Source organism: Coturnix japonica, chromosome 1, assembly GCF_054131305.1.
Source record: "Coturnix japonica strain WE chromosome 1, WE-NBRP24, whole genome shotgun sequence".
Lineage (NCBI taxonomy): Eukaryota > Metazoa > Chordata > Aves > Galliformes > Phasianidae > Coturnix > Coturnix japonica.
In genome coordinates, this window is record NC_140663.1 from 93175025 (window position 1) to 93200511 (window position 25487).

Sequence of the window (25487 nt, forward strand, 5' to 3'; positions counted from 1 at the left end):
TGTGCTATTACTTTCCAATGAAAAAGTGCCTGGACTGTAGAGTAACTTTCTCCAAGCACTGAATTTAATCAAAATCATTTGCAGAAATAATCAAACTAGGAGAGGATAGAGACTTATAGTATGAAAGTAGAAAGACATCAGCAATTTCTAACCTATTTTTCCAGTCCTCAATTCCTTTCCTTTGTTTTCTGTAAATATATTATTTAATTACATTTGTTATTTCTTGCCTGAGTATTCATTTTTTATCCTAGGATTCAACTGTGAGTAAGATTTTTGTAGGATAAGAGTTTGACAAGGCTGTGGACAAAGCTGGCAACAATCCCATCAGCCTGTGTGGAAATGAGAAAACACTGGCAGTCCTTCTTTGGCAGTGAGTAGAGCAAACTGCAACACCTATCTACACAGGGAAGGATGAATAATAATACAAGCTTTTAGCAGGAAGGGGAAGGAAAGGGAAAAATACTCATGCCTGTCTTATTAATTCAGACAGAAATGAAGAAAGCTACTCAGGACATATAAATATGTCAGTCATAAGGGTTTGGATTTAGCAGATATCCCTATCTTAAGGGTAATAAAATATTAACTTGAAGTAAGCTGGGCCTTAGTCAGAGTTTTTAAAGTAAAATATGTACTTAATTATCTTATTTCCTTCATAAAGTGATTATATATTTTCCTGTTTGGATGTTGGATATAAGTTGGACAGTACAGTCAAGCAGAAATGTCCAAATCTCCTAAAAGGCCAGATTGTTAGTGCTGATTCATCTACTGGATTCCTGCAAAGCCAGTTTATTGATACTAATGTACTTAATACATTCCATAATGTAGCAGTAGTAGTACGTTCAATTTTTACCATTTTACCATTTTCAACCTGCACTGCTGTTTCATAGATTTAAACCTGAAATATTACACAAAAATCAATCATTTATGTGGTATGTTAAAAGGTTGCATGGTGTTCTTTGGGTCAGTACAATTTAATGCTGACAACAATTAAGTAACCATAATATCTACTTTTTCATTGCCTGATGTTTTTACTAAGTAGCACATTCAGAGGGCATTTATTACATTTAAATTCATTGGCACAAAATACGCTCTAGAGACTCATCTTTCAAATAATGTGCAGTTTTTCCATACAAAACTGTAAAGAAACAGTGCCCTCTTCTGTCAAACCAGGATGAATCTCCTCAGAGACAGGGTTTTTTTTTCTTTCTTTCTTTTTTCCTTTTTTTCCTTTCCTTTTTTTTCCTTCTTATTTCTTTTTTCTTTTTTTTTTTCTTTTTTTCTTTATTTTTCCTTTTTTTTTTTCTTTTTTTTTTTTTTTTTTTTTTTCTGTATAATCATAGAATGGCCTGGGTTGAAAAGGACCACAATGACCTGATCATCCAGTTTCAACCCCCCTGCTATGTGCAGGGTTGCCAACCACCACACCAGGCTGCCCAGAGCCACATCCAGCCTGGTCTTGAATGCCTCCAGGAATGGGGCATCCACAGCCTCTGTGGGCAGGCCGTTCCAGTGCATTACCACCCTCTGTGTGATAAACTTCCACCTAATATCTAACCCAAACCTCCCTGTCTCAGTTTAAATCCATTCCCTCTTGTCCTATCACCATAGGACAATATTTGTTAGTCATTTGGAAAACCAAACTGGATTAGAACAGATTAAAAATATATATTCTTTAATAGATAAATAAAAGAGTATACAGTGTACTCAATAAGCATGTTTTTAAATATTCTTTTTTATTTATTTTCATTCTATTGAGTGAGTAACATTCCTCTTTTCCTTTATTCAAAGATACATTTGAGAGTGCATACAAACAAGGAGACATATTGCAACAGTTCTGTTTAATAAACAGACCAATTTCTTCAGCTGCTTTCCTGTTTTAGCATCACAAATCCATGATCTATTTTTTTTCTTCTTTAGAGATTTGTGTATTGTGATCTGTTAGTATTATTAGCTTGTTATTTTTTTTGTACCTTTCTTCATTTTCCTACATTAAGCATTTATTATTATTTATTTATTTATTTATTTTCAGGACAAAGAAAGAAGTGTTCTTGAAATATTGTGAAAACCTGGCAGCTTTGCCAACAGTTCTGTATAGAATTTTGCCTCTCAAAAATTTACTATTTTTTATTTCAATTAGAGATTCAATAACAAAACAGTATTTCATTTTCAAAACTTGCATAATCTTTTATCAACATCACCTTGATTAACCACTTATTGAACTGTGTCACTAGCAACATTAGGTATTTATATTTAAGAATAACTGATCTTTTAAGACAGGAATATTACACTTTTAAAAATAAAGTCATGGGAGATTCAATTGAAACATATGCAGGGCTCCGTTCTATTTGAAGGATATATCCTACTAATGTAATTTCAAATGTTTCATATTCGTCTTTCCTTACTGGAGGATTTGCCATATGTTCACATAAAAGCCATCAGTTTTTTTGCTACTTCAATCCGATCTCTGAAGGAAGAAACTGAAATTACCACCAATAAACTTTCTGACTTTTAAGGGTATTTTTGGTTTGCCATCTTCTGTAACACTTCAGAAAAATTACCTCTGTAAGAAGAATTGTCTTTGCTCTCAGAACAGCAGTGAGAAAAAGAATGGCATTGAAAAAGATACCACATTCCAAGTTACTTATGATATTTTATCAAATTAAATATATCAAAAAAGGAGAAATTAACCAGTCACAACTCTGTCTTTCTTTAACACTATTAAAAAATAAATAAGTGAAAATGATTAGCACTATGAAAGTTATTTTTTGTTTGTTTTTTGTTTTTGTTTTTGTTTTTGTTTTTTCTCCAGTATTCCAGCAACAGAATTAACATTTAAGAGTCAACAGGTGTTGAGGAAAAAATAATAATAATAATAATAAATATATTAAAACATTCTTGCTGTTTTCACTAAAGCACCAGATTCTGTACTAACATTATATTTAAACACAGTGCAATGAAACTGTAGTTAATAATCTTAAAAATAAGGGTTTAAGCAACTTTTCATTAAAGCTTGATATTCACACTGCAATCATTAATCTCAAGACTTTTTCAATGAAAGTAAATTAGATTAACTGAATATCCACTTAAGCATGCTATTTCAGGCTAATGACAACTCATGGTAAAGCCATTTCAAATCTGTGTTGCTTTTCATAAGAGGATATTTTTTTGTTTTCCAAAAGGTTTCAATCTACCCCAAAATATATGAATAAATAGAATTTTCCTCCTATATTTTTCTACATACAACTGTACAATTGTACATATCTCTGGGTTACAGATTGCAGACTTGCAGAAAGTTCTATAGAAAATAGATATAGGACAAAGTCTGTCCTATGTTTTTAGTATTTTTCTAATACTAAAACTGTGTTTTACCTCTTATTTTTTCAAATTGGCATTCTTTCCCAGATTTGACACCCCTTCTTTTGGAGAACAGAAGGCTCCAGGGAGGTCTCATTGTGGCTTTCCAATACCTGACAGGTGCATATAAACAGGAGGGGGAATGGCTGTTTACAAGGGTGAATAATGATAGAACAAGGGGGAATGGCTTTAAACTATGACAGGGGAAGTTTAGGATAGATATTAAGAGGATTTTTTTTTCACACAGAGGGTTGGGACATCCTGAAACAGATTGTCCAGAGAGGTTGTGGATGCCCCATCACTAGAGACATTCAAAGTCAGGCTGGATGTGGCTCTGGGCAGCCTTGTTGGCCTACCACTAGGTTAGCAACCCTGTACATAACAGGGGTGTTGGAAATAAATCATCTTTGAGGTCCTTCTCAACCCCTAGGCCATTCTATGACTCTATGATTCTTTCCCAGAGCGTCAAAGGATTATAGTGCTATAAGGTGATATGAGATGATTGAAACTAATTCTGAAAAGGATGTCAAATGTTATATCTCTATGATTTCCTTTCTAAAATTAGTCTCCCATTAATCATTTCCATTAATCTAAAAGCTTCATTGACCTAATACTCTAGCAGGACTCTTCCTGTTATCATCCAGTGAACAAATCATGACTGACACCTGAATGAGGATAACAGCAACATAATCCATAACTATACCTTACACGGTGGACAGAATAGCAAATGAGTAGGAGCTATGTCAGAAAGCTTAAAGTAAGACCACAGCCTTATGTTTCAACTTAGACACTCCTATGAATCATTTAAATAGAGTATAAGATTGCTCGGATATATTTGAACAAACTTGTACAGATACTGCTTTCAGAGATATGGTCTGATTTTCAGGTAGTCCTGTGTGGAGAAAGGAAGTACATTCAGTGGTTTCTGTGGGTCTTTTGAGGCTCAGGATATTCTATGATTCTATGAGAGACTAACTATTATTTCCATGTCACTAGTTTTCAGAGCTTTAGCCCCACTGGTCCTCCCTCTGTCCCTCACCAGAAGTAAAATTCAAAGATATTCAGCAAGGTCCTTCTGTAACTTCAACAAGTGACCCTCAGCTACTCTACAAAATAGTCTAATGATTTTAAAGAAAAGAGGCTAATATGTAGCTGATTTTAATGCTGAAAATAATTATACACGATGTTCCAAGGTTTCAGAAGTAGAAAACCATAAGTATTCTAATCAAAATTCCTAAGAAATAAGTACCATCTTTCTAGTAGTTTACTTCAGCATTTATATCTAAGCCGTGAAACATTTTTGGAATGCTAAGTCTGTGAAAAGCTATTATTCACAATTTATTTCTTGAAAATAATACGAATCTAGAAGAATCTGAAAAAAAAAAAAAGAAATTAAAATATATTTTGCTAATGCAGTTTTTTAGACTAACTTCTAAGCATAAAGATAGCAGAACTATAATACACGAGAATAAAAGGTAAAAAAATAATCAAATTTGAAGACAAAATATGTGTACGGTCAAATAAATGATGAAAAGTAATACTGAAGTAGTGAGAGAGATGAAATGGCTGCATGTGAATTTGAAAAGCTCCAGACTCTGAGAAGATCAGAAATTAGTTATTTTGATATTTGAGTACATGAAAAACAGTAAGGCTGTATATAGATGTACACATTTTTTAAAAAATCTGTGTAATGTTTTAAAGGTAAGAAAGCAAGTAAACCACGACATGTCCAACTAAGCCAAAACTGAAGCCAAAATCAAACAAAAACAAATAAGCAAACAAGGAAACTACACCACAAGAATTTGTGTCCTTGTCAAGTTTAATATGTCTACTACAACTTTCAGAAAATTCTCCCTCCGGTTAGGTAAGGATTAAGACGTGATTTAAAAGATTTTATTTTACTTATTCTTAAATGGCAGGCTAAAGATATAGACCCATTTCTAGCAAGCAGGGAGACTGTAAGGGACACAGTCAGTCAGGGTAGCAAAGAATTTACAGTTGTAGATCTTTTTGAAAAATAATGGTCCTGTACAAAGCATGCCTTACTGTACAGTTATGGCATTAAATGTAAAGTTGCTATTTTTAATAGGTTTCCTAAAATCACTGCATCACATCAATATTTTAGTGCTAACTAAGAACTACAGAATCACAGAATCATAGGAGTTGGAAGGGACCTCCAGAGACCATCGAGTCCAACCCCCCTGCCAAAGCACGTTCCCTACACCAGGTCGTAGAGGTAGGCGTCCAGGTGGGTCTTGAATGTCTCCAGGGAAGGAGACTACACAGCCCCTCTGGGCAGCCTTTCCAGTGCTCTGTCACTCTCACTGTAAAGAAGTTCTTGCACACATTCATGCAGAACTTCCTATGATCCAGTTTCTGCCCATTTCCCCTTGTCCTGTCTCCATACACTGTGGAAAAGAATCTGGCCTCGACACTTTGCCCCCTACACCTTAGATATGACCTGGATCAGGTCCCCTCTCAGTCTTTTCTAAAGGCTAAAAAGACCCAGTTTGCTTAGCCTTTCTTCATAGGGGAGATGCTCCAGGCCCTTCACCATCTTCATGGCTCTCCACAGAACTCCTTCCAAGAGATCCTTGTCTTTTTTCTACTGTGGAAACTGGACACAGTACTCCAGTACAATGGCTGCTCTGAAAGTCATGCCTTCTAATTTATTTTGTCTGAGGATGGATCTATACAACAGCTATCTATATATTAGGGGTGGGAGTCAAGTAGAAGGGGCCAGGCCTTTTTCAGTGGTGACCAGTAACAGAACAAAGGGGAATGGACAGAAACTAGAATGTAGGAAGTCCCACACAAACATGTGGAAAAACTGCTTTGCTTTTAGGGTGACAGAGCACTGGAACAAACTGCTCATAGAGGTGATGGAGTCATATTCTCTGAAGATATTCAAAACCCACATGAATACTTTTCTGTGGAACCTACTGCAGGGAACCTGATTTAGCTGGGAGGCTGGACCAAATGATCTCCCTTCCAATGCCCTCAATTTTGTCACTCTGTGATTTAAATTACAACATTTTAAATGTCCAAGTGTATATTCCTGGAGGATGCTATCCCCCAGAGTGAACAAAATGAGTTTTATATTACTTATGGAACTACTTCTGCAATTTTATTCATTCTTGGACGGAAATTAGCAGAAGTACTAACACTAGTCTACTAACTCAGACTCTTATAAACATAGCAAGAATGAACTAATAGTATGTTTCTTCTTTACAATGGGTATTTGAAGCCATATAAGTATGAAAGACATAGGAAATAAACTCTCTTTTAAGCAAAGTCAACAGTTTCAAGTATTTTAAGCAAAATGTACACAATATGTCATAATTGAAAAAGTTATCCTTCTGCAGCATAAACTCAGTAAAAAATGAATATTTACTAATGTTAGGAAACAAAAAGATTATATTTCTCTTAAATTTCGTATTTTCAAACTCAGACTGAAATCAGAATTGAAAATATTTTATGGGTAAATAATAGAAACATCTTGAAATAAACAGTTCCCTTTAAAAAATAGTGACTACCACAACTAATGATAGTGAAACAATGTTGCAAACCCGAAAAGATTCAGAAAGACTTGTGTAAGGCTTCAGACTGAAGTCTGATCAGTTGAGTGCCTATGCACTCTGAAGATTTTGACCTTTTGCCTGTTAATAGTTTACATTATTTTCCCCCAGCATAGGAATCAGCAAGGTGCCTATAAAATTTCCATTAACAGCACTGAAGTAATTCCCTCTTCATGTGATTTTTCTGATAATGGCAATGGAAAGTTCCATGAGGTCATGAAACTTCTGTAGTTTGTAGCATCCTCCAAATACCACAGAAACCAAGAATCTTTGGACCAGTAAAATAGTTACCCATTATACTCAACTTCTCTGTTGCTTGTGTCTTGCTTTTGACATTACTAGGATGACAGAAGATATTTTTTCTGCCCCAAATCACCTTCCTGTACCTGTCCCTGAAAGTTTTATGAAGCCATCCATTACCATCAACTCGTACGAGGAAAAAATAACTGACTCAGTTAATGTGATTAGGGCCATGAAACATCTGCAAAACTGTCACATTATTCCCACTTCATGTTCAGAACTACAGCTGCTTAATTTTCTAACTAGCAATAGCAGGGAGTGTTTTTGGGTTGTTTTTACCACTATTCTGTGGAGACTATATAAACTTCAGAATGAGCAATGATGCAATAAAATAGAAAGTCCAGTTCTTTTTATAGAAGACCTACATATGAGAACACTGTTTAGGGTAAATTCCTGTTAAAAAACACTATTAACTCTTCAAGATAGATCGTAATTCCCTTTGTCAAATAGCAAAAGGTAAACCTGTACAATTTCTCACAATTCCTGCATGATCACTTCCTACCCTCCTTTAAGAAGAATGTTATAGTTAATCAAACCGTTTCCATGCCAAAATAATTACCATGCTAGAATGGGAAAGGAAAATCTATATGTTCTGGGGATTTACATTTAACAAGTCTTAACATGTATTCAAATATTAGATAGAAAAAGTGAATGAAAATAGTGCTTTTTCTCCCTTCATTACACCACTATTTACATGTGCTCAGCATATACCTCTTTAAAAAGAAGTACTGTTTACTAGGAGGTGTTCCAGGATTCTCCTATACATTCTGTTTTATTGCCAGATAAGGTTATTATTATTTGCCTTCTCTTACACAAGTAGGCTTTCAGAATATTTCAGTATAGTTTCATGACATTACAGTGACAATGTTCTCAACCTCCTCTGGAGCAGAAGAGCAATGCTATTTAATTTCAGCAGTTTCCACTCAGACCATTAAAAACTCAATGTATTTGCATATATTGCACATATTTTTGCATATCAGTTGGAAGAAGATATTCTATTCTAATTGTATGTTTTCTGTAATAATGAAAATATCTTGGTACTAGTCAGATGATTGAATTTTAAAGGATCATCTTCATAAAATATAGGGACTTTCAATTATGCTTTTAAAAAATGAATACATTTTTAATATTTTTTTGCCTTCTCTTGTTACATTTGAAGACATGATGACTGGCAAAATTATTCTAGAAATTCATTGGCAGTCTGATAGTTTTAATAACACTAGCAATGTTCCTATTATTAGCAACATTTTGGTTTCAGCTGGTAGAGACAAAACTCCAGACCTCAGTTTAAGGATGGAGAGTCTCTATAATGGCACAAATACAGAGTTAGTTCCTTCAGAATGAAATCCAAAAAACCTGAATAATCTGCAAGATCACAGAACTACATCTCAAAACTCATATTCCCTACAGAGTTTATGGAATGTAGCAGAGAAATCCCATATATATTAAGGGCAGGAGAAACTGCACAGGGGAATGATAAGATCTCATAAAAAATATAATCTTAAAAGAAAATAAATCAGATTTTGTTGTTAATACATGTTAAGAATACATTCTCCTTTACAGGGAAGAAAGTTTGTTCTGATATTTAACTTCTCATAAACTAGTTTTATTTCCCTGTATTTTTTCTGCGTTTAGTTCCTGCCAATAAAGATGTGTTGTGGCAAAAGTTAAAATATGACATTAAAGTTTCCATTTTCCGCCTATTTGCCTTTATCATAAAGTATGTAAACTGCCAGAGGTTTTTTGTGCATTTTTAAAACACCATTTTTTTTTAAAAAACTCTACAGGTTCTGTAAATACCTTTGTGTAAAAGCCACTCAGAAAGATAAGGAGTACTAACAAATTATCAGCCAAACTAGAGATGACAATTTACTCAAATAAAGAAAGAAATAAAAAGTGAATTTCTTTACTAATTCCTAGTAAGGACAGAGAATATTTAACACTCTCAGAAACAACAAGTTGTTAGAAACTGTATGTATTAAAGGTATACACAGAATTTCACAATCTTAGAACTGGTAAGGGACTTCTGGAAATGGTTAGAAAGGTTAAATAGGAGTATCAGGCTGGGTTTTTAACATCTTCAGAGAAGGAGATTCTACCACCTCTCTGGGCAGACTGTTCCAATGCTTTGTTACCCTCTAAGACATTTTTCCTCATAATTGTATGGAACTATGTTCCAGTTTGTATCCATTGCCCCTTGTTCTGCTGCCAGGGAGCACAGAACTGGACCCAGTATTCCAGATATGGCATCACCAGTGTAGAGTAGAGCAGGTCCCTTAACCTATTGGCCACATTCTTTTTAACGTGCCCCAGGATACTCTTGGCCTTCTGGGCTGCAGGGCAACACTACTGGCTTGAGGACAGCTTGCTGTACACCTGGACACACACGTTATGCTCTGCAGAGATCCTTTTCAGCACATACGTCCCTAACCTGTAACGATGCATGCAGTTATTCCTCCCCAGATATGATTTACCTTAGCTGAACATCTAAGGTGGGAGAGCCCAGCTCTCCAGCCTGATCATAGAATCACATAGGTTGAAAAAGACCTTAAAGATCATTGAGTTCAACCATGACCTAACCATACTACCTTAACTAACAACCCTCTCCTAAATCATGTACCTGAGCACCACATCCAAATGGTTTTTAACCTCATCCTCCAGGGATGGTGACTCACCCACCTTCCTGGGGAGCCCATTCCAATGCTTAACAACCCTTTCTGTAAATAAGTGTTTCCTAATATCCAACCTAAATTTAGCTTTGTATAATCAGCAAGCTTGTTGAGAGTATGCTCCATCCCTTCAACCAGGTCATTGATGAAAATATTGATCAACACTGGATCTAGCACCAGCTCCTAAAAAGCTTTCCTACGTACAGGCCTTCAGTTAGATTCTGTGCCACTGGTCACAACACTCTGAGCTTTGTCAATCAGACAGTTCTCAATCCACCTCACTGTCAACTCATATTTCCCACATTTTCTAAGCTTACATATGAGGACATTATGGGAAAAAATGTCAAAAGCCTTCTGAATTCAAGGAACAAAACATCAGCTGCTTTCCCCTCATCTAACCAGCTGGTCACAAATTATAATTATATAATTATTAATTAAAATATAAGGCTACCAGGCTGGTTGAGCATGATTTCCTCCTGGTGAATCCATGTTGACTACTCCTTCTAGTGCTGTAACCCAGACATGTCCAACCAGTTGTTCCTGGTCTACATATGACACAGCCCAGACCTCCCTACTACCTACCCCTTGCCCCAGATCACCATGGTGATGCTGGCTTAGTGGTCTGTCTCATCCCTGGGCACACATCTATCACTCAGCAGCAGTCAAATATTAGTATGCAATCAGCACTGACTGAGCAAAAACCAAGACATGGAGAGGGAGCAGTGCAATGCTAATACAAGTTATGGCAAATAATTGTGCTTTTCATTTCCTTCCTAAGAATACTGTCCCACAGCTCTGCACTAGATGCAGACAGAAGTTGTGTTTTCTTAAGGAAAAAAAATGGCAATATAACCCCTTTCCACAAGCACCTCTCATATTTTAGAAAGATAGCATAATAAAGGAGACCAGATATTTAAAAAAAGAAGCTGATTAAATAAACTGTCATCTCAAAAAGTTTTTCCTACTTCCTTGTTTGTGATATGATAAGAGTAAAAGTCATTTAAAATATTATTCGATGACGATGCTTTTTTCAATAGTCATACAAAATGTGTGAGATTTTCCCCACTGTTTTCTTTACAGAGGAAATATATGGCAGGCTGGCAGGTTTTTTGTTTGTTTGTTTGTTTGTTTGTTTTCCCCTAAAAGCTAGTTATGTCTAGGTCACTTTTTGTCATGATTTTTTACTGTACTAATATTTCAGGTCAAATTTGCAATCAACAAAAAGTCAACCTGAAGTTGCTGAACTTGACATTTTCATCTAATTTGCACTGCATTTTTTAACCTTCCAATTATTAGACGAGGTGTTTTTTTGTTTGTTTATTTATTAATTTATTTATTCAAGTTTACTTGATCTCCAGTTTTTAATGTGAAGAACTTTTCAAATTACCGTTTCAAGATTATTCTCCATGATTTCAACAATTTTATGGAGTTGCATTTACAATGAAGGTAGTAGCATCAAGAGCAGTCATTTTCAAATCATATGTCTTAAACTATGTATTCCCTTTAAAGAAAACTAGAATGAGCACCTTTAAATTAAAGTTAAAAACTAAAAATCTATTTAAATACAGGAAAGAGGTGTTTTATATTCAGTCACAGGTCCAGTCTTTTTGAGTGAGAATGGAGGCAGAAGGATGGTGGTGCTAGGATTGTCTTCCTATAAAGGCAGGACAAACTTAAAAATTAATTGTTCTGTACCAAGAAGTCTTGAAACATGAATTCCCTGCAGAATTAAAAAGAATAAAAGCAGGCTTGTCACAGCTAAATGGAATAAAATTGTATTTCAAATCAGTTACTTCTAATCCTTCTTGAACATCTTGTAGCAAAGAAATGAAAGTAATACCTTAAACAAAAATGTTTTAAATTCATTTTAATCAAAAATTATAAATGCTTATTTCATTTCCACACAAAGATGGTGTTATTAATTTTAAAATATTTGTCCCTAAATACATAAGTTTCTGAGAATCTAAACCCAAATAATTTAGTTTGAGTGTTGGGTTTTTTTTGGTTTTTTTTTTGTTTTTTTTTTTTTAAAGACCTTTTCATTATGTACGTACATGTGGATTATTCTTGGAGAACTTTTACTGACATAACACAATAACATGCTCCTAATGACAATGTATTTTTGTAATTTCCAGTTAATCCCAAAGATTAGCATAGAACACCTCTCCTACTAGGACAGGCTGGGAGATATGGGGTTTTTCAACCTTGAGAAGAGATGGCTCCAAGAAGACTTAATAGCATCCTTACAGCATCTAAGTAGGTATTACAAGAAAGAAGGGGACAGACTCTTCAGCAGGGTCTTTCTTGATAGGAGAAGAGGAAATTGTTTCAAACTAATGAGGTGAGGCTTAGTCTGAATTTAAGGAAAAAGTTTTCTTACAATAACGGTACTGAAGCACTGGAATAGATTGAGAAAGGTGGTGGAAGCCCCATCCTTGGAGACATTCAAAGTCAGGCTGAATGGGGCTCTGAGCAATGTGATCTTCCTGTGGATGTCGCTTTCCATTGCAAAGGAGTTAGACTAGATGGCATTTAAAAGTACCTTACAACTCAAATTATTCTATGATTCCATTACTGTGGAGGGCAATGGAGGAAGGTCATTCTCTGTATTATTATTGCAGTGCTAACATCATTGCTTATTTTGACTATTTCATTTCAAGGTACTAGAACATCAGCTTTTTCCTACTCTCTAATTGCAAGGACTATTTGGCAGTTTAAACAAATATCACACTCATGATACCCTACTGATACATAATCATAGAATCACAGAATATCCTGAGTTGGGAGCGACCCACAGAAATTATTACTGAATACGACTCCTGGCTCCACACACTGCCACCCAAAATTGGACCCTAAGTCTGACAGCATTGTAGGAATAGTTCTTGAACTTCAGCAGCCTGGCACCACTACTACTACCCGGAAGAGCCTATTCTGGAGCCAAATCACCCTCTGAAGAACTTTTTTCCTCACACCTAACCTGATCCTCCCCTTACACAGCTCCATTCTGTTCCCTTAGGCCATATCACTGTCACACAGAGCAGAGTTCAGCATTCCACCTCTGCTCCCCGTAAGGAGCTGCAGCTGCCATGAGGCCTCCCCACAGTTTCTCTGCTCTGGAGTGGGAAAACAAAGGGACCCTGGCCACTCCTCACACACCTTACCTTCTAGAACTTTTTCGTCTTCATAGCCCTCCTTTGCACAGTTTCTAACTGTGGCATCCAAAGCTGTGTACAGTGCTAGAGGTGAGGCCACACAGCACAGAGCAGGGAGACAGCCCCTTCCATCATTTGACTGGCAGTGCTGGGTATACTGGCCCTTTATTGCTGCCAAGGCAGGCTGCTGACTTACTGAGATTCAATTTGCTGTTGACCAGAACCATCCATCATGACACACCAGTAATAGGACTCCTCCCAATAGGTTTTGCCTAGGTTAGTGATGTAGGTATACATCTGGAATTCAGTCAAAAATTCTCACCTCCCCAGTGCCAAATACAGAAGCACTGTGGTCATTAAAGCAAGCAAGACCTAGCAAATGTATATTACAAAACTAATACAACTGCACAACAATGTGAACAATATGAGATCTATACAAAAATAACACTTCACCTGAATTTCTCTTAGTTTTTCTATTCTCTTAATAATTCATTCTGTTTTAGTGCTTTCATACGTGAAATAGAATTCCTCTTCCTGCATGTCCTTCTTTTTTATTCCTTCACATCTTGTGCATTTTCTCACTATCTGAGCTTGTTTACAAAGACAAAATTGGAAATAAACACTTTGCTAGATAAGAACTAGCTCATTATTCTAGGAATTTACTTTTGAATGGAAGATCATGAGTATCAGTGAAAATTTAAATGAATCATCCAATCTGGAGCACAAAAACAACAACAACAACAAAAAAAACCACAACACAACCATATATATATGTGTATATATATATATATAAACACAAATAAGCCAAACTATAATACAAGTATATACATGCTAAGACATACCTGTTAGCTATAAGCATGAACTGAAGTGTGTTATTCATCCAGCAGTCAGTACTTGTTGTTCACTGTGCCATAAAGCAAAGATCACCTGTAAGAAACAGTGAAACAGAGGAGAAACTTGCTTAACTCAGTTTAGAAGAGGTATCACTGTAGAATTTTATTAAAACATACCATTCAAATGAAATGAATAAACAAAAAAGAGAAAGCCCTAGAAACCAATCCACCACCAAAAAAAAAAAAAAAAAAAAGTGCAAAAGTGCAAATCTCCTTACATCCCTTCTTCCTGCCCTGAACAAAATAACAAAATTCAGACTTAAAACAAATACCAAACATGAGCATGCTGGTAACTGTTTTCTGAATTCATGGTAGTAACTAAAACTAAAGAAAATTTTGCTAATACTGGTCATTATCACATAAAGCTAGATTCCAGAACTGGGAGCTGGGATTTATTTTCTGAACTGAAACATCAACATTAAAATCTTTCACAGATAAGCTCTAATTGACACTTAATCAATGACTCTGATAATTGATGAAGCAGCTGATGAGCTCTGAAATAATCAGCTTCAGAATTTACATTCTTCTTCAGAATCTATGCAAGACATACAAAAATAAAATAAAATAAAATAAAATAAAATAAAATAAAATAAAATAAAATAAAATAAAATAAAATAAAATAAAAAACACCTTTGGGCAGAAATGATGCCACCCTAACTAGTGATAGGCTATTTGTCACAACCCAAACACAAAAAAACTGTAGCAAGTGAGCTATTTAGAAATTTATTGTGCAGAGATAAAGCTACTACAGAGTTTAAGCTTGAATTCAAAGAATGAAGAATTTCCAACACTGAGTAAAACTATTCAGATATTCAGGGATTAGCAAGGTTTGTTAGTTTTTGGGAATGCATATTTCAAATATGACCAGAGTTCTCAGTACAAATCTGTTTATTTTTGAAGAATAAACACAGAAGGCTCTTGAGAGTACTTCAAATAAGGGAGTTGCAAGGTAATGAGTTTCCACGTACAACTAATCTGTTAACGTACAATGGAATTGCAGACATCCTATGAAAGCACCATGAACACCATACACAAAGTCCTAGTTACTGGATAGTACTGGATTTTTTTTTTTATTTTATTTTTAGTAAAGCAGGTCAGATCAAATGATTAAATGTATATGCAAAATACAACATAATATACTCCTTTAAAGAATGAATTCTTCCCCCAGTGGAAAAATATAGCTACTGACACAAACAAATGAATATACAAATATTAAGAGAAAGCAGTCTGACTCATAGCATTCTTTGTTTACTACATATTCTGTCTCTGGTACATGTGGAAGGTTCACTAGGGCTGTATAAGTCACATAGCTAGTGCCATTACAGGCAAGAAGCATTCAAAGAAGGGAAAGTTTTTGTAACTTACTTGTTACTCATCACAAAATCTTATAAAACACATGCTTTATTACACAGTGTATTAGCTTAACTTGCATAATATAGCTGAAAAGCCATGAGAGACAATACAGAAGAGTGAAAGGAAATTTTTTTTTTTTCCTTACATCCAATTTTGCCTCACTACCTATCCTCCTTTACAATACCAGCACTATGTCATTTTGAATTCTGTTAAAACTGGTAACTCTTCTAATTCTCTCTCACTTTCCAGACACCTTATTATACAAGAAAGTGCTACTCATTCTTAAGAAATACCAAACTACTTTATCACTGATGTCTGTCACAAGTGGCTTTAACTGCTAAAATGCATTGCTGTGTTCTATTTGGGAAGCCTTGAATTCTTTCAGGTAAAAAAAAGCAGTGGAATCCTTCTACTTTGCTCCAAATGTAAAAATGTAACTATCTATTTTTACTTCTTTTTTTTTTTTTTTTTTTTTTTTTAAATGGGTAGAGATCTTGAAGACATCACTTAGTTTCATAAACCCAAAGATTTACAAAAGAATAAACTAAAAGTAAACAGAAAAATGCTAACCTAAAAGAGATGGAAGTTGTATTTACCATTTATTATTTGATTATATTCCTCGAGTGAATGAATGTCTAGGAAATTCACAGTTCTCAGATAACAAAATTACTGTTCCCTTCAACAAGTCAGGACTGCCTGAAGTACATTAATTCTGAAATAAGATAGTATTATCTCTTGAATATGTTAATGATACATAGGCAAATTATGCCAGTTTTAAACACTAACAAAAACAATGAGACAGCTAATACACTGAGAGGTAGTGAGTATATTCAGAATCTGCAGTGAAGAAATAGAGAAGTCACACATCAAAGCATTTGGAAAGAGTCAAATTTCTGAAGAACTTACACATGTAACACATGTTCTTGTAGAACTGAACCTCCTGAGGAGAAGGGGCTATTTTATGAGCATTCTTCAGTACTATGCATAATTTTCAACAGATTCAGGTGGAAAAGAATGGGGAAAAATTATTTCCAAGACAGAAATAAAACATTTACAGTAGTCATTGTGCACTGTGTTTTATGTCTGATAATGGAAAATCGGCTTTTAGTAGGATTTCTTTCATAGCTTTTTGATAAATATAAATTTAATAATAACACAGGGACCAATATCTTAAAAAAGAAATAAAGTAAGATAAAGACAAAGAACTCTGGAAATGTGATTTTATCCTCTATGATTTCCACTGCAAACATTTTGTAATTCATGGGAAATCTAGAGAAAATCAGTGGGGAATACATATGCGTTTTTGAAGATAAGCATTTAATTAATGCAACTTGAAGTTAGAATTAAAGTTGGCAGCACTTTTAGGGTACCAGTTTGTAAATACATTGTGACATAACACTTCTTGAATAAAAAGCTTAGAAAGCGAGGTTGGGGGAGCAAAATATGGTACTTTCTTTTTAGAAACAAACACACACTTACACACACAGACACAGACAGACACACGCACACACACAGGTCCCTGAAAATTTACTCCTGACACAAACAACTACTTATACCATAAATTGAGTGTATAATTTTAAAAAGGGTATCTCTTTTGTGAAGCACCACTGTTCTTAGGCAGTTAGAGGATTAATTTATTGTTGAATATGTTATTACCATAAAAGATAAAGCTGACATTGAAAGCACAGATTGAAAGTCTCCAGATAACATTTATTGAACAGCTAAAAGCAGTGGTTCTTCAAACAGGTACTTTCAACTGTTACTATGGAATTGGATTTCAAGTTAAAGTTATGAAAGATTGTTCCAGTTTTTTGGTAATTAGAAGCTTACACTGAATAAACAGGTTTACAACTTGTTAGGACTGCAAGAACATTAAAATATTCCATTATTTCATTCATTTATGTTTAAAGGGTGCTGCAAAACAGCCTTACACACTGTCTATTTAAATAAATATAAATATTTTTTTAATACTTTTTAATTTTGTAATACTTCAACAGGGTTATTTATGATAATGCTTCTGAAGAGGTAACTATGCTGTGACTATTTTACAACCATTGCATTTTGAAACAAAAGTAATCTCAAAGAGGCAGGTTTTTAATCACTGACTAACAAAGGCAGATGTTAGAAACTCCTCTAGGATTTTGTCTGGTCTTTACATTTTCTGGTACTCAATTTCTAACTGTGGTGTTACAGGTAGAAATGATTCACTGTTCAAAAATCAATTTGGAAATTAACTATATTTTTTTGAATTTCATATATGGATTTCTAAAATATAAATGTATCTCACCAAATCATCTGCTGATTCATTATTACAGCTCCTAGGGAGAGAATGTTTGTACACCAAAAATTGGAAACGTGAGTACAGTCATATTGCTTTCTTCTACATATCTACAAAGTAGATAAATTATACTGATACTTATATCCATAAGTTTCCTTCTCCAAAATCAATTGACATTTCCCAGGCATGCTGGATTCCCAGACTGAAGCACATTTCAACACACAAAAAACACATGAATAAAGATATTGATCACACTTGCACTGATAAAAGCACACAGACTGTATTCATTATTTTTTTTTTTCACAGTTGAAAAAGGGGAATTGATTAAATGGAAATATGTTTGGCTTGCAAACATTAGAAGGTAGTGTATTTTCAAAAGAATTAGAAAAATCATGTATATTTATTACCAACTATACTAAATCACTAAATGTTATTCTTTTTTTACTGTGCTTGCATCAGATGAATTCCAATAAAGTATCTGGCTTCTTGGATTAGGAAATAGGAAAATGATCATATTATAAAATAAAATAACAATTCAACACTTCATCTCAGTGAGTAAGATTATGCATCCTTTCCCCTACTCCAATCCACAGTCACAGTACAGCATAAGCATAGAATCCATAAGAACCTTGCTGTGCACAGATTTATCTAATTAAAATTTTAAACGTAGGTACTCTATGATCTGCAAAGCAATTTTAATCAGTGAAATGTTCTAATTAGAAGAAAAGCTTTTATAAAGGAGGATTTATTTGCAATGTACTTTAGCTCTGCATTGGTTAATACATTCCCATGAAAACAGAATCAAACTTGTAGTTCGGATATTTGGCTTATGTGGCAAACACAGACAAGGTCACAGTATACTGATGTTTACAAAATATTATTGTCATCTCTAGTTAGGGAAACTGAAAATCATTTCTGTAAACATTTGGTGAAATTTTATGATTGTTATGGCTATGTATGTTCTCTCATTTCGATGGTAAATCGTGTTCAATAGAATGAATGAAAAAATCCATTCAGGCTTAAGCATTTCATACACTGACTTTTTCATGAATTATCTATCTTCATAGATGTTATGAAAAGTATCATTAAACTCTTTAGACATTACATTACCCGCTTTTTTTTTTTTTTTTTTTTTTTTTTAATCTATGCTGATATACAAATAGTTTCTCTCACTTTTTTTTTTTTTTTCCTCATCACAGAGTATGTGATTTTTAAGGAACTGGTAGGGTGATAGCAACAATGGAATAAATACCTGTCATGGTGTCATTGTTATCAGCATAAGAGGAGGGAGCAACTGATCTGTCTTCTCTATTTTCTTTCTATTCTCTAATGTTTACAGTATCAGCAGTTTTCTAGCAGGTTTCAAACAGTATTGTCATGGGCTGAGAAGTACAGATTCTATTTAATTGGCTCTGCTAGGAAATTGATATTTCAAGATCAAATTTATCCTAGTTTGCTCAGATTGCAGTGTTTGGAAACTTAGTAGTAGTCATTTAGAGGCTCAACTGTTGTGCTTTGATGCTGTTGAAAGCAAAACTGTGTTTCTTTGCAGTTTTCTTACCATACAGCAAGTTAGGAAAGCATCAGATGACCAAGCAGTCCCCATACTAATGAAGCAGGAATGCCAACAGGTGAACAGAGAAAATAATTTATGATCATGATTATTGATCAGATGAATGGTGCTATGAAGAAGTATGCACTGTTTAGAGGCCTAACCAGCATATTTGTTATTGTTTATTTGGGGTCCCCTTGCTACATAAATGTACCAATGATAAAATACTTCTAATAATCTACAAGAAAAGACATATTTTTTGAATACTTGTGTTTCATGAATTTAAGTTTAGCAATATTCATCTGTTTTGTTTAGACAGCTGTAGTAATTTACCTTCACACATGATCAGTTGGCTTGCATTTTAATTGAAACAGAAAGGTATTGCTATATCAGAATATTCACTACATATATTACTGAATCACAGAATCAGAGAACTGCAGGGGTTGGAAGGGACCTAAGACATCACTGAGTCCAACCCTGCTGATAAAGCAGGTACCCTACAACATGTTGCACAGGTAGGCATCCAGACAGACCTTGAATATCTCCATAAAAGGAGACTCCACAGATTCTCTGGGCAACTTGTTCCAGTGCTCCATCACCCTTACTGTAAAGAAGTTCTTCTGCATGATAGTACAGAACATCCTGTGTTCAAGTTTTAGGTTTTTATTCCTTGATCTGTTGGTACATGCCACTGAGAAGAACCTAGTCTCACCCATTTTCCTCCTGGACTCTAAATTATTATCATTTTTAAGGCTTTATTTTTTTTGTTTTTGTTTGTTTATTTTTGTTTGTTTGTATTGGTTTTTTTTCTTTGTTAGTTTTAAATTCATGTGCTTTCAGCTTTTAAAGTATAGCAATGATTTTTTCCTGAATTTATTTTATTTATACTTTATTCCTTGATTCCAGTAGAGATACTCCTGTATTACCAATTCTCAGCACTGTAGCTAAAACAAGATCATATATCTAAAGTTCTAAGACATTCCAATTCTAGCAACCAGCATCTGTTGATTTTACTTACTTCTTTATGTCTCTAGAAAAAGGCATAATACAGGAAGGGAATGCTTTGCTAATCTTAAGGTATTTTCATCATGATATCTATTCAGATATGGAGTTTGTTTCCATGGATACTAAGAGGAATAATGTTAAATTATTCAGCCCTAAGCTGACTATGTAGTTTAAATCATGCTTTAAACCATGGTTAGAAGAAAATTTTGTTTGCTTAATGAAAATAACAAATCTTCAAACTTTGTACACTTTACCAAGTTCAGCATTCAGTAATATTAAAATGTAGATAAATTTGTATCTCACTAACTTTCAGAGGAAATGTGTATCTAGTAAGTGATGAAATTATGTTCAGAAACCTGCATTTCACATGCTCACGATCACTTTACTGGTTCACCTTCAGGTCCTTCACAGAGCTAGTTCCCAGCCTCCAACCCATACAAGAGCAGTTTTCTCCATAATTCCTCTCAGGACTGGTGAAGGATTCATGAGGACTGGCTTTGGCAGTGAAGTATGCAGGAAAGATGGCTTTCAGTATCTCTGCTTTCTCTGCATCTTCTGCAGCCAGAGTCCCTGCTACATTCAGTCAAGGGCTTTAGTTTCCTTTTTGTTACTGATGCATTCAAAGATGCCCTTCTTATTTTCCTTAACATTCCTAGCAATATTTAAGTCTAAATGGGCTTAGGCTTTTGTCCTTCATTTCTGCATACTGTGTAAGTGTCCCTAAATTTTCCCAAGTGGCCCACACTCTGTGCACCTCCTGCTTATTTTATGAGCTTTGTCATGAGTTCCTTGTTTATCCATGCAGATGTCCCTCCCCATTTGCTTGATTTCTTGTGCATACTGATGCATGATTCTTGAGACAGGAGAAAGTGATCCTTGAATACTAACCTACTGTTAGTATTCCTTCTAAGGCCCACTGGAATGGAATTTTTCCAAGAATATTCCTGAAAAGGTCAAAATTAGTTCTCATGAAATCCAGGGTTGCAGTTTTGCTTATTGCCCTGCTTCCTCTTACTGGATACTGAACTCCACTATCCTGTGGTCATTGTAGACAAGACAGCTCTCAGCCTTCACATTCCCAACCAGTCTGTCTTTGTTAGTGCATGCTCCACCAGCACAACTGTCCCTGTTGGTTCCTTATAAGAGACTGGGAAGCAAAAGAGTTAACATCCCCAATGCTCAGTGGAAGAGTAAAAGATCACCACAGTAACTAGATAAGGAGGCTGAAGGAGGGGGGCTTGTGAGGACAAGACATGGCTTTTCTCGACTGATTTTTCATGTGATAGCATTCAGACCCACTGAATTACAACAGGCAAACTAAATGGGGGAAGGAAAGGTCTCACAAACTACATCTCTGTGCCAAAGAGGATCAAGCAGCAGTCATTTGGTCAGGATGAGAGTGAAATCCTCTGAAGACCCTCCAATTCCCTTCCAAAATATTCTAAACCTGAAAGCATGCTTTAAAAGGAGGCCATACCTCAGTCACGACGTTAGAGAAGTCCTCACTATCATGACACCCCAGTCTCATTTGCAGCTAGTGACTAAGCTCCTCCTTTTTCTTGTGGAAGAACCCTGAATACAATGACATGGCTGAATCTATCGTTGGTTACATATCTATATCTTTTTAATTATGTTTTTCTTCTTCTCTTTCTTTCTCTCTCTCCCTTCTTTTTCAAGTTCTGTTTGAATGTAATGATAGGCATACAATCTTAGCTTTGACAACATTGACAATAATGTACAGATACAATCCTGAATATTGTAGTAGTATGCAAATAAACATTTAACTGATTATTGTCATTTCATCTCAATTTGCCCCAAGGGGATCTCGTACCTCGCTACTTCTGTACACTACCCAGAGTAGCTCAGAGTCAAGTCATAACACTCCTCCATCTCAGTTTTCATCAGTACATTCCAGGAGTCTCCCGATTTTTTGTACCTTGTTCTGTTTCTTATTCTTTTTTTAGCATCTAAAAGAATCCAAAAAGTCAGTAGACAGTCTGTAAAGGAATCAGTTTGCTATAATGAATCAGGAGGAATGAGTAAAAAAGAAAATAAGAGTTATACAGAAATAACAGACCTTGACTACAACCTAAAAATATATGAACACAATGGATTTACCAGGTGCATACTGATACCATTGAAATAATCTTTCCCACAGATTCCATGCCTGGATTTGTAGAGATAGATAGTTGCATGTAATAACAACCAGATTGTAACTGTCAGTGTTCCATTTGATACCTTTATTATCTGTCCAAAGAATAAACCTAGCAAAGTGTGGAGAACAAACTATCACTTCATTGAATTCAGATTGACAATCCGTGCAACATAGCCAGTATTTTCACAGAATGTGACTTCATATGAAAAAAGAGCACCTTTACAACTTTTGCTTTCCTGGTAACCTCAGTGATTTAATATGTTTGCCTAGTTTGGGTCCTCCTGATGGGCATATAAAAACAAAACATTTCTTTTGAGAGAGGAGGAAGATAATCTCTCAGACACTTAAACCTTTATTGTCACTTGTTCAACACAGTTGAATAGCTCAACTCATTTGCTGTAATCTTATTGACTTTGGATGAAATTAAAAGCAACTACTCAACTAAAAAACATGTAGAGTGACAACTGTCTGAACAGAAATGAAAAGCAATGAAAAAGTAGTCTATACAAACTTTTGGAGTTACAATTTGAAAATGGAAGAAGAAAATAATTATGTTTGAAAAGCTGTCTTCATTTAATGAACTATCGCATTCGTCTCATGTAAACAGTAGGATAAATTGGTTCATTTTTAGTTTATAACACAGAACTTTTTCTATTTACAGGAGGTGAGCACGAGGAGAGTGTGTCATACTTCTCAAAAGCAATGCTTTCATGAACTGAGGCACTAATGGTATTCCAGTCACTAATCACCTTTCTTCCCACCTAGAAATTAAGCAAGAAAGGAGTAATTTCACGTTTTCCATCAAGTCTAGTTATTCATTACATTCGTTTAAACAAATGTGTTTTTAATGCAGTAACATATATTTGTGTCTCTCTTTTTTTTTTTTTTTAAATCATATTTGTAAAAAGAAAATTTTAATCAGATACATATCTTAGCACTGATAAAATACTCATTTTCAGTCTATCCCCAGTATAATGATGGACAATACCATCACAGCCATGAGTCATGTTAGCTTAAGATTTAAACTGAACTCATCCCTGAATTGCCTAGTCGACCATGCTACTAATATTTGCTTTTTTTCCTCTTGGCTGCTAGTTGAAGACAGAGGTCTGCATATCTGGAGGCTCAAGCACTCACCAAGGATCTCACCTAACTTCAGTGCTATTTGCAGGAGCAATAAAGGTCACACAAGGGCAATCAGGTTTGGATATGCATCTGTCTGAAATAGGACTGGAAGAAACAATCATTTCTGACAGTGGAAGAATAAACTTAACTCTTTGAGCTACTTGACATTTCTTTTTACATTAGTGAGATGTTACACCCAAAATCTGAGACAGAAGCACTAGAAGAGTCTGTCAGAGAACTACATATACTTGATATGGAATAAGAACTAGAGTGATCTTCTTACCTATGCAAATTTCCTAAGCACAGCACCAGCATTCACAGTCATCCCCATACTGCAGGCAACTTTGGTTGTCCTTTGTAAAGTTCCAAGAATTAAATTAAATTTACAGTGTACAGTCAGATCTCTGTTCTATAATCAAAAATCTACAAGGATCAAAGATCTTTCTTTTAAATATACTCAGGCATTTAAAAGCTCTGTTTTCAATTCATTTTTAAAGGAAGTGAAGACTTGGAATACGCAGAGGAAGAAACAAGCATATTTTTAGGTGTTCAGTAAAACTGAAAGATGATTTGAGGTACTGACAACACAATTGTCTTTTATGAACTTATCACAATACCAATTATTTCTGTCATTAGGGCAACCATATGCACTGCTACCACTGCAGAAACTGTAGGCACCTTCTATGAGAACTCCTCTTAGACATGAAGTTAAAGTACTTGGTGCTGGATGCTGTAGAAAGACTGTTTTCTCACTGTCCAAATGATCTCTTTCACCTCAGATTCCAGCATAATGATAAAAGGCTGAAAATAAATCTATAAATCCAGGTACAACAGATTATCTCCCCTCCCCTCTGTCCCTCCCTCCTCCCCCTGCCCCTCTTTTCCTGATGTCATTGATTTAGATTAACAATCCACTAGAAATACCATACAATTTGCCAATTTATACCTTCCACCAAGTTTTATTTATTTAAAAATTAGCTTTTAATCCTGAGGCAATCATTGAAAACTTCTTTATCTGTGTCGTGAAGTAGGCAACAGTTTGTTTCTTCTTTCTGCTAATTTGGAATCTGCTTATAAAATATTTCGTATGGTGCGTAATCATGGCAGGAACTCATTCAGAAAGATCATTGTGCCTCTTTGTTCCTGGGACCCTATTTAGTGTCTCCTTCTCTCTTCAACCTTTCTTCATCTTGTACTAAATCATATATGAAAAAAATATAAACTGTAGTTAAACTAAAAATTTACATAAACTAAAATTTAGTTAAGCTAGACTTGCAAAGGTGCGTATTCTGTTTTGTTTCTTTGTTTTTCTCCTGTGATTCTCAGAACAGGATCATGAAGTAGGAGAACTTATTGGACTGATTTTTGCAGCATGTAAAGAATATCTCTGCACAGTTTTGAAGATAACTCATTAAAAAAAAAATCACTTAAAAGGAAAGGAATAAAACCTTCTTTTTGTACAGGGCAAAGAGAACTTACATTCTGTTCTAGCTTTCTTCAATATTATTTTATCCAATCTGCACTATAATAGTGTCAGTGCTCTAGTCATTCTATGAAGAATCTTCTCAGATTCAGGGGGCATGAGGCAGTGCAGACTCTTCCATCATAAAGCTGGTGGCCATGGCATTCGTAAGATTAGGGTGAAAAAAAACCCCAGCATATTAAAGTTACCAGGATTAAAAATTCAGATTTGTTAGTATGACAATGGATCTTTGAGAAACAGATTTTTTGCCATAATTATATTGTAAAATCACTAGCAACCTTCAAGTATGTGTTATCATTGCTTTTTTGGTGTAAATTAATACTCCTCAACATCCACAGACACTTAAAATTTCTGTGGTGTTTACATTATTAAATGAATGAAAATAATTAGTCTATAAATTATGTTATGTTCTGAAGAATCCTGTATTTCACATTTATTTACTAGAGATGTTTTTCCAGCAATGTGTCATATATCTTACTGTATGTGAAAGAAGTCTGTGTATAAAAGTTTCATACTGTGTTTCTATTATAGACTGCAAACAAGACAAAGTGCACTTCAGGAAAACAACTTGCAGGAAAACTATAACAGAG